Source organism: Mus musculus, chromosome 17 (assembly GCF_000001635.26).
Source record: "Mus musculus strain C57BL/6J chromosome 17, GRCm38.p6 C57BL/6J".
In the NCBI taxonomy this organism is placed as follows: Eukaryota; Metazoa; Chordata; class Mammalia; order Rodentia; family Muridae; genus Mus; species Mus musculus.
The window spans coordinates 31,825,107-31,834,553 of record NC_000083.6 but is presented as its reverse complement, the minus strand read 5'-3'; the positions used below and the strand labels follow the sequence as shown (position 1 = coordinate 31,834,553).

At 52.7% G+C, this 9,447-nt stretch overlaps 1 long non-coding RNA gene across 1 annotated transcript; it reads right to left on the bottom strand.

Annotated features, from left to right (window-relative positions):
* Nucleotides 1-5,862: 5,862 nt before the first annotated feature.
* Gm41563 lies at nucleotides 5,863-9,200 on the bottom strand. The gene is made up of 3 exons (XR_876738.2): nucleotides 9,105-9,200; nucleotides 8,880-9,012; nucleotides 5,863-6,220 (listed from the first exon to the last, which is right to left on the bottom strand). It is a non-coding gene; the product is annotated as a predicted gene, 41563 (long non-coding RNA).
* Between the last annotated feature and the right edge of the window lie 247 nt (nucleotides 9,201-9,447).

Below are 9,447 nucleotides of genomic sequence, written 5' to 3'. Positions count from 1 at the left end.
AATCTTGGAGTAAGAAACAGACCTCACAGAGTGATGTGGCCGCAGGGAACAAACGATGCTGTCCCACAGGGCCGGGTGGGGAAGTTTCTTGTGTTCTACCTGCATAAAGGCCTGTGTGCCAAGCAGCTGAGGCAAATACTTCTGTGGGCATCACATGCTGCCTCTCCCAACCTGCAAATGTTTGAGGTCACATGAGTATTATGGTCTGGAACCTTAGAACTTCCAGTTCCTCTGCTCCTGGCCTTCCACCATGTCTGGTGGTTTATACACCTGTGGTCGACGTGCCACCTCCACACACATACTTATACACCTGTGGTCGACGTGCCACCTCCACACACATACATCCCAAGAAACAGAAGAACCCAGGTTACAACTCATAGCTGCCCAGTTGCTGAAGACTAAGAGCTTTGCGGAAGGATATTAGCAAGGCTCAACTGCTCTGTGGGAAGCTGGCTGGGGCTGGTGTGGACCGAGAAGGTGGGGGAGCACCACTCAGTTTCAGAGACCAGCGTGGACTTTCTGTTCTCCTTCTGTGGTACCCTGCATGTCCAGGCAAGAGGCACTTTGAATTAAAGCTGGCTCCTGCTGCCTCCGTGTCCTCAAGCTCTGTCACAAAGCCTGCTTGTGAGAGGCCCCTGTGGGGAGCCGGTCGGCAGAGGCTCTGGGGAGGGCAGCTTCCTGCTCAGCCAGGGGCCGGGAGGAGCTTGCTGGCAAGTCTTAGCTTCTGGGTCTGTCCAAGTTTGGTTCAGACATGTCCATTCTCTAAAGTACACAAGGACAGATCTCTCAGCCTTCTTTCCTGCCCCCACCCCATTCCCCATCCCCACCCCCACCCGCCAAGGCAGGATTGGTCTGTGAGCCAGAGGGAGAGAGATGGGAAAGGAGACACCTGACGGACAGGGCACATACTATTAGTGACAAGGCCAGGCTAAGTCTGAAGGAAGCTGTGCTGTTCCCTTCCCTCGGCTCTCCTTAGGCTGTGAGGTGAGCTTTTCGGCTGTGGCTTTGGTCTGAGGGTATCAATAGGCCTGGTGGACAATATATGTCCACCTGTAATATATGGACCATATCCATGTACTGAAAGTCAGCTAGTGTCCATGCCTAACTCCCAGGACAGCTTGGTGCCACAGGAAAGGTCTCTGTAATGTCCTGGGCCCCCCAGCTGGGCCTCCCCACACCCCTGGGTGTAAACCAGCCCTTGGAAGCTGTTCCTTGTTTGGTGTCCCTGTCCAGTGCTTGGTCACTGCTCCCTGAGAGAGTTCTTGTTTAGAAACTGAGCCTGTGGCCTGGAGACATGGTAAGCACAAGGACACTCAGGCGGTCTTCTCCAGACCTCTCTCTGCTCTTTGCCTGGTGGTCTGAATGGAGGTGGATCCAGTTTTGCAGCAGAACAGACCATTACCAAAAGGTGGGCTTCCCACCCTAGGGTCTTGCCAGTCTTCACCCATATTTTGGTCAAGCGTCATGGCCTGGCCTGGGTAGATGACTCGCCCGGTAAAGTGCTTGCTGTGCACACGGAGTTGAGTTTGAGCTCCAGCACATATGCTTTGAAAAGCAGGATATCTCCGCATGAAGCTGTAATCCCAGCTCTAGGGAGGCAGAGGCAGGACCCCTGGGGCTTGTTGGCCTGCTGGTCTAACCAAAACAGCATGCTCCAGGTTCCAGTCCAGACCTTGTCTCTAAAAATAACGTGGAGAGCAATTCAGCCAGACACCCGATGCCAACATCTGGCCTCCAAACTACCCATCCACCCCGTTCACATAAGCTAGAGTGGGCAAAGTCCACTTTCGGACAGCAAGTTTGAAGTGGCCCTGGACACCGGGAGCCACGGTCACCTCAGCCAGCCTGGGCAGAATCTTGAGATCACAATTTGGACTCCTGGATCCCGCTGTGCCTGAAGCTCTGCTCCTGGAGACGCTGTTAAGCCAGTCACTCCTCTTTTGACTTTGCTTTGCTATCTCTGATGCCACGGCACAGGAACCAGGGCAGGCAGACTGTGCAGGCCAAATGGAAATGTCTTTCCCAGCATGCACCACGATGTGCAAAGCATGCCACTGTCCCAGGGTGAGCAGAGAAGACAAATGGATTTGGTTCCTGATGAGCGGTGGGTTTCTTCGTCCAGGGTCCTACAGGTTCCACACAAGCTGCTGAGTCAGGCTGCTGTCCAAATGTTCAATGATAAAAATGGCTGCCACGTGCCAAATCTGACTCACTGCTAACCCCGGGTGGGCCATGCCCACAGGTCTTCGGCTCCCTCTGTCTCTCTAGAGTGCCCTTTGTACCCCTTCTCTTTCTTTTTCACCATTTATCCTTAAAGCACAGACAGATGCCGCAGTTTGACCTTTACACAGCACAGATGAGGACGAAAAGCCAGCCACGCTGGGGACAGCAAGGGACAACTGGATTTGGGGGGAGGGTAGCTGTGGTCGACCAGATGTCTGTCCCCTCTTTTAAACTACTCTTGGGGTGGATTTCCCTAGCATCTGGACACTGTGTGTGTCCACGCACGTGCATGCTGCTATGCGCGCACATTTGTAGGCATGGATGCTTGTACCTGTGGAGGTCAGAGACCAACCTTGGACTATATTGCCCCTCTTGGTTTTTGAGACAGGTTTGGCCTGGAATTAGGCTAGACCAGCAAGCAGGGAGCTTCAGGGGTCCTCCTGTGTTGGCCACCTCAGAACTGGATTACAAGCACACACCAGCATATTTAAACATGCACACACATGCATGCACATATACACACCCTACTCCACAGGCTCTGGGGAATCAAACTAAGGTCCTAGTATTTGCATGGTAAGCACTTCACCAACGGAGACATCTCCCTAGCCCACATCTGGTTTTAATTTTCCAGATTGTGACCAGGTCCAGTTTTAACTTCTTATCCATTGGCTCCTCTGAGAGATTGCTTGGAATCCCTCCAGACATGGTATGGGAACAGAAACAGGATTGCTTTTGTCTTTACCTCACACCATCTTCTGGGCCAGCCCCTTCAGGCTCCCCACATCTGTAGACTCTGCCACTTTCTTGCCCTCACGGAGGCTGGGGCAACTGTGGGCCTCACTGAGAAGTCCTTCAGGGGAAGCTGGCTTGCTGGGACTCTTATGATGATAGGGAGCTGTGTATGTGTTGGGGCTGGCCCTAGCTTGGCATCTGTGACCTTTTGACTTCCTGGGCTTTGGTAAGATTCAGTGGCCCCAGGGCTCATCACCTATGTTAGTCACAACCATCAGGCCCTCGAGGAACACAGAGCCAGCGGGCTATGTATTTTCTTTGTCATAAGAAATGGTTGCTTATGATTACAGAGATGGGGAATTCCCAGAATCAGCCACCTGGGGACTTAGGAGAGGCCATGGGTGGCTCCAGCCCAAGTCTGAAGAGAAACAAGAAGATGCGCCAGTTTGAAGGACTCCCAGGCAGAGGGTGAGGTCCACACCGCCCCTCCCAGCCCCCACCCTGACAGCCAGCCTGGATCTACCCAGGTTCCCAGCAGACTGAAGGAGCCCTTCCTACTGGGAAGTGTGTACCTCTCTCAGCCACCAATTCCCTGCTCACCTGGCTCATACCACCACCCAAAAGCACCCCTTCCTGGCTCAGGCAAATTAACACACACGTTCTAGGACTCCAGCATCCATGGGACCGCTGCTTTGTGTGGTGGTGGCTGGGTGATAACCACCACAAGGTCACACATGACTGATTTCCGCCTTGCTCCGTCTTGGATCCCTTTGCAGAGGGAAAGTTACTCTGTCCTATGAGGAGACCCGATTAAGCCTGTAGAGATGCCTTGCACCATGTGGCAAAGGCTGAGCCACCACTGTCAACCACCGTATGCTGAAGCCTCCAGACAACAGCCGCAAGGCAAGCGACACCTCATAGAAGTGTATTCCCAAACCAATCACATGCAGCTCTGCCTAACTTCTCAGCTACAAGCTCAGGCTAGCCCCTGAGCTGTCAGGCCTACTGAGATGCTGGCTTCCAAACCCAGAGCAATGAAGCCAACTGGCTTGGAAGAATTCCCTCCCCTTCCTCTCTTCCTCCTCCTTCCCCTCCCCCTCTCTTTCTGCCAGTGTATGGCGGAAAGGCAGTACTATTTGCTAAATATCTACCTGTCTTTCTCCACACTCCCTAAATTCCCTTGTGGTCACATTGAGATCACATGATCATCTACAGCTAATGGCTTCTAAACAGAAGTAATATGTGTGCCTTCTTGCCAAACTATTCCTGGGCTGTAGGCCATAGTGCAATCTCCTCCTACTGTGGGTCTCTGGAAAGTATGTCTGTGGGGTGGTATCACAAATGGAGGACCAGAATCCCTAAGTCCCTGGTGCAGGAAAGACTGACCTGTCTGTCCACAGGGCCCTTTGGAATGTGTTGTACCAGCACGGAGTGGTAAGCTTGGAGGTTTTGGTTACTGAATGGTTACCAGACGATCCTGACTAATCCACAGCAGATTACAGTGGTCACCAAAGCCTGCTGGTGCACGATGTCCATAAGCGATGATGCTTCATCAGGAAAGCAGGCTCACATGGACCAGAGAGAATCTTCCTTAACAAGCCCTCTCAAAGCTCTGGGAAGATGGCTGGCTGGGTCAGCGAGCTGTTCCATCCCTGCATTGTGATGAGGTGTGGGGTGTGGTGGGGTGTATGCATGAGGCAGGAGCCTGGGGGTAAGGCAGGAGCAGGACCCTGGCCCCTGACGTGCCTCATGCACTCAGGAGGGAAGACATAGCCCAGCTTTTATAACAGGAGCACAGGGTGCTCTCCAGCACGTGACCCTGTTCTAAGTGGTCCTTGTAGACCCAGAATTCTAGGCCAAGCCCCTATTGGAGACGTTCTTGCGGGTTGGTCTGATGTGAGCTCCCTATGTGCCTGGGATCATTGGCCTTTTACCTTGACCTCTGTCTATGTTGTGTGGCCCATGAGGCTGTAGAGACAAGCCAGGTACTCTCTGGCTTCCTTGGTACCAACAGGAAACCCAAATATCCTAGGACAGGAGAGGTAAAATTGAGATATGATGACTAATTTACTGAGTCTTTTAGGCCAGACTGTAGTCCCCGGTTATTAGTCAGATGTTGTTTGGGACTGTTTGGTTCTCCCCTGCTGTCAGTCAACACCAGGTAAAGGGGGTGAGCCGCCAGTGGCTGGCTGGGCATGTGTGGCTCAGTCACTAGAGTCCCTAAGAGCAATCCCCAGGAAGGAATTTTGACTATTAGACTTCTGTCTTAGGCTCACCAGGTTGCCCTTAAACACCAGGTTGTCCTTAAAATCAATAGATCTTATCTCCTATGGTTCAGATGTGCCTACTGTCCCTAGGTATCAAAGACAGTGGCATCCTCACACCCAAGCAGCCAAGGAAGGAGGATGCAAGCAGGTTACTGTGGCCAGGCATGCAGGCTGCAATGTTGATGCTGTGCGAAGTGACCTTCAAAGTATGTGGGCGGCACATGTGGGTTATGAGCACACACCACCATTTTGCACGTATGACTTGAGCATCCGGCTGGTTGAGCCAAAGTATATAAACCCACTCACAGATAGGGAGGACCTCTAAAGCCTTGTGGTACCTTTCTACGGAGGTCCTGGCATTTAGTCTGCACTCCAAGGGCTTACCAGGGTCCTTTCAGTTGAAGCCATAGCTGCTGTCAGAGGTCTCCTGCTCTTGGTCTCTGAGGCTCACGGGTCATTACTTACTCCCTGCCCCATCTCAGACATGACTCCCTCAGCTACCCCCATGCCCTCTATTTAGGCTCTTCATGAATTGCTACTCAGTGACCCAGTATGAACTGGGTTTCCCTGTCTGTTCCCTCTCCAGTCTTGCTCCCTTCACAAGTCAACCGCCATGGAGAGGACTTCCCAAGCCTTTGAAAGCTGTTGACATCTGGAAACGACTTTATTCTTTCTTCCCCCGTGTCCCAGTGACCGACAGACTTTAAACCAAGAAATCCAACCAGAGTCTTAGAAACACGCGGAGCTTTCTTCCCACTACAGGCTGTTCTCCACAACAGCTATGCAGCCTAGAGAATGCAGGGGGGCATCTTCTGTGTTCCTCCAGGAGGCAGAGTTGAGGCCTTGATCAGCTGGACGTGGCGTGGGATGTAGGAGGGAAGGGGTTTCCATCCTGTGCCCTGGAGACTGTTCATGTCCAAATTGGGATGAAGCCAGCCCAGGTCTGACCTGGGAAAGCCCCTTGGGGGGATTTCCTGTCACATCCTGGTGTGGGTTTCCTTTGGGAGGAAGTCCATAGCGTCTTCTTAGAGGGATTTCCCTTCCTAGGGACACCTCATCTCCCTCCCCAATCTGGTCCCTATGGAGACGGGCTTGTGGAGGCAGGACAGGTTCCGCCTGGCTTCCCTGGGCCCTGAGGCCAGTTTGGGGTGAGGGCTGAGAGAGTAGGGCTTCCTAACTTTCTGAGGGGTTTGAGGTTCCTCATCATGAATTGTGCCTTTGTTCTGATTTTGAACAGTATTGAGCTAAAATATGGTTGATCTTGATTAGTAAGGATTTAGTAGCTTTGTATTTTGTCTCAGACAAATGCCTGGTCTTGTCTTGTCCTCTGGGGCAAGGTAGGGCAGGGAGTGCGATCTGTGGCATTTACCCCGGGCATAACCTTGGGGTGTCTCTGACTTCGTGGCTACTGGGGACAAGGACATTGAGCATCCCGAGGCCCCCTGAGCTCATGGGGGTTGTGCTTGAGGGTGTTAGGGTGGGTTCTGAACCCTACTACCATCAACACTGGTTAGCCCCAGTGTATGTCCAGTAAAAAGCAGTGGCTACAAGGGTCCTGACCCATGAAGCAGGCTGGAACAGCTTGGTGGTTCAACAGCTGTGGGGCTCCCTTTCTGTATGTCACAGACAATACTTCTGAGTCAGGGGAGACTGGGGGCTGGGTTACACTCTCACAGAGGAGGCCTGGGCCCAGCTTGGGCAAAACTTCAGACCATCATTTGAAAGGCCCTTAGGGCAGCACTCCAACCTGGTCTCAGGTCCCTCACCAAGAAAGCCTTGTGTGGTGTGGAGGCTCTCGGGCAGCTATCTTCACACCATAGATGGGCTCAGGGTACCTAGAGGACACTCTCCCATCTTGCCAGGATGCAGCCCCCACAGCATGACCTAGCCTGCAGAAATCCCCATCTGGGAGGCCCAGCTCTCCATTGCTTAGCTCTTCCAGCCAGGAAAGCCCCTGGCAGGGCCCTACCCGAACCAGGCAATCAGCCAGCAAAGCTAGCCGGAGCTGGAGGGGGTGGGGCTGGGCGTGCAAAGAGTACAACACACAAACTCCAAAGACAGCTAGAACTCCACTAACACAAAAACTGGGAACACACACCACAGACATACGAACTTCACAGACATACAAATCACACACACATACACACACACACACACACACACACACACACACACACACACACCATGACAGCTTCATGAATACATGTAACCACACAGCACATTCACACACCCACAGACGTACTTTCACACTGAACATGCACCGATTCACAAGCACACAGTGACTCTCACACACCACACACACACACACACACACACACACACACACACACACACACACCACAAGAGCAGGTTGCCTCCCATGTGCTACTCACAGGACGTGTGTTTTGCTCACACCCAAGACAGGTTTTGGACCACAGCCATGCACACACAGCTGGGTCAAGCGTTTGCTGATCTCATCCTGGGCTCAGGTGCAAGGCTTTCTGGGAGGGTGTGCCCTCTTCGTGGAAGACCTTGGGACACGTGCCAGGCCTTCCTGAGGCTGTTGGGGGACATTAACCAGTGGATACACGCAGGCTCACTGAGGGCTCCTTTCAAGGCGAGAAGACAAAACCCCAGCTATGCCCAGAGAGGTCAGGCACTCACTGTAGAATGCACAGCACAGGAAGGCCTTCAGCACACTACTGCTGACCTTGTACTTTCCTGGACATGGGCTTATACTCATCTGTGTAAGGTTGGAGCCAAATTCTCCTGTCCCCTCTGAGTCCTTCCTGCTTCCCAGTGCTATACTGGGAAGGTAGTGAGCACTCTGTCCATATTGCATGGGGCTGCTGTGCAGCCAGCCTGTCCCTGTTCCACACCTTCCAGACCATTTCATACAGACCTGGGGACCATGCCTCATTTCCCAGAATCCCCTACTATCCAGGTCTCTTATACAGCCTTAGCCGTGCTGTGCTGGGCCACTTCTCTTTCCTTTCCAAAGGTAGATGCTTCTGATGTCTTCTAGACCTCTCCTCTCTAAGTGTTATTCTGTCCCTTGTGCTTGCAGCCTTCCTGTGGTGGCTGCTTTCTCCCGGAAGACCCAGGTACACCCTCTTATCCTCCACTGAAGGAGGTCAAGCTGACAACTAGCTTAGCACATGTACAACCTTGCAATGTTTTGCCCCATGGTCTGTGATAGATGGATCATGTGTGGACATCAAAACCTGACGGCTAGACCCAGAAAGAAAGAGGAAGCTGGAGAAGTCAGGTGGGGACTTTGCTAGGGGATGAGGTGGAGGTGAGCTATGTATGGGGTCTGCCACCGTTTCTGTCCTGACCGCTCCAGCCCGTTCACCATGTTCCTAGAACCTTCTTTCAACAGTCTCTGCTGGAATATTCGTGGCTGAAGTGGAACATGATTCAGGATGAGGGGAATCGGTCCAGAGTGAGCACCGCAGCTGTTCAGAGAGGGCTCTGGGCTGCTTCCCAGTGGCTCTTGCCAATCCTATGGTTTATGCGGTTGGTTACAAAGTGGTGTTGAGTACCACTACCACTCACACGGGAAGTGCGTCTTTCTGAAGAGCTTAAGGGAAGCTGACATGCCCTGGGTCTTGGCCAGAATGGAGCACTGAGCCCATTCCTCTCCAGGCAAGGCTAAGGGTGAGGGCATCCCCATACCTGGTCTTACTAACTGGGAGCCAGACTCATTCCTTACTCCATCTGCTGATGCATCCCAACTTCTGGTCAAATGGAGTTGTCTGGGGGGAAGGTGCAGGAGAATGGATGAGGTAGGTCCAGGTCTGCCACATCCCTGGGAACACAGCAGGTAGCATCTTGGGGCCTCTCTGTTCTCTGTCTTAACATTGACTATGAAACCTAATGGCACCCTAGCTTTGGTCTTACCCCAGCAGGCAGTTTGTCCCAGAACATCAGAATAGAAATCTTGTAGTGACTTGGACCAAGTGACAAAGAAAGGACATTTACAAAAGAGAAGCCAGGGCTCCAAGACCGATCTTTTCCTCAACACAACCCTTGAGCCCTGGGGGGGGGGGGGGGAACCTCAGCACCCAGAAAGGATACTGTGTATAGCCCCAAACATGCAGAGACCATGATGTCACCTTTTACTGTGACACATGGGGCTGTGTGACAGTTTGCCTGTGACAGAGCTGAGAGACAAGGAGAGCTTGTACGATGGCTTCACTCCTGCCCCAGCTTCTCGAACTGCAGAGCTCAGCCCCATACCGTC